Raw genomic sequence first — 1,089 nt, 5'->3', positions numbered from 1 at the left:
GGTATGGGGCCTGGTGGTATAAGGGGTTATGTGTCAGGTTTCAATCTTCATGGTGGGCAGCTTGAAACCACCAGCAGCTCCATGGGAGAAAGACTGGGCTTTCTACTCCCGTGAACATTTACAGCAATGGTTCTTAACCTTCCTACTGCCATGACCCTTCAATACGGTTCCTCATGTTGTAGTGACCCCTAACCAAAAAATATTTTCATTTCTACTTCATAACTATACTTTTGCTACTGTTATGAATTGGGCAACCCCTGCGAAAGGGTCCTTCGACCCCCACAGGGGTCGCGACCCCCAGGTTGTAAACCAGATAGTTACAGTCTCAGAAACCCACAGCGGTTTTCTGTGAGTCAGCATTGACTGGGATGCAGTGAGAGTTGAATGTCAGCCCTTAAAATACTCTTGCTCTTACAGTTAAAAAACAAAGGATGAAAAGCTAGGGCCTTGTGTAATAATGACTCCGTGATTACCACACCTTCATAAAGAAAGTTTCATTCTAGGCTTAGTATTCTAGCAGTTGTTTTTTTAAAATCCGACAGGAGCAAACAGGATGTTGCGAGTCCTGCTCACAGGGAGACACTAATCATGTATCAGGAAAGCTCTGATCATCATTTTATCTCTGTTCTCCAAAGGAGGAACAGGTAAGGATTAACCTTACTGATGATATTCTAGCAGTTTTTTAAAAAGATATACTTACCAGTTGCCATTGCTGTGCTCTATGGTATTTTTTTCCTTTATTGAACTATTTGATGATATAAATATATATTTTACGTTTTTTATGCATATTATTATCTCTACAGGTCTATCTAGATAAGATAGGCTGGATGAACAGTCTTGAGGAGAAAATAATGGGACTGATGGGGGGGCATGGGAGAGGGGGAGGTGGGGGAAAGGAGGTGGTATTGAGCAACCCAGGGACAGGGGAACAACAAGTGATCCAAAATTAGACAAGGAGGGTGTGAGAGGCCTGGTAGGGATTCATCAAGGCCAATGTAACCGAGAGGAATTACTGAAACCCAAATGAAGGCTGAGCATGATAGTGGGACAAAAGGATAGTAAAAGGAAATGGAGGAAAGAACTAGGAGG

The 1,089-nt window shown here is 42.7% G+C and overlaps 1 non-coding gene across 1 annotated transcript; it reads right to left on the bottom strand.

Moving 5' to 3' along the window:
- Nucleotides 1-533: 533 nt before the first annotated feature.
- Nucleotides 534-667, bottom strand: LOC142444075 (U8 small nucleolar RNA). The gene has a single exon (XR_012783750.1). It is a non-coding gene; the product is annotated as a U8 small nucleolar RNA (small nucleolar RNA).
- Between the last annotated feature and the right edge of the window lie 422 nt (nucleotides 668-1,089).

Source organism: Tenrec ecaudatus, chromosome 3 (assembly GCF_050624435.1).
Source record: "Tenrec ecaudatus isolate mTenEca1 chromosome 3, mTenEca1.hap1, whole genome shotgun sequence".
In the NCBI taxonomy this organism is placed as follows: domain Eukaryota; kingdom Metazoa; phylum Chordata; class Mammalia; order Afrosoricida; family Tenrecidae; genus Tenrec; species Tenrec ecaudatus.
This window is presented reverse-complemented; position numbering and strand designations above follow the sequence as displayed.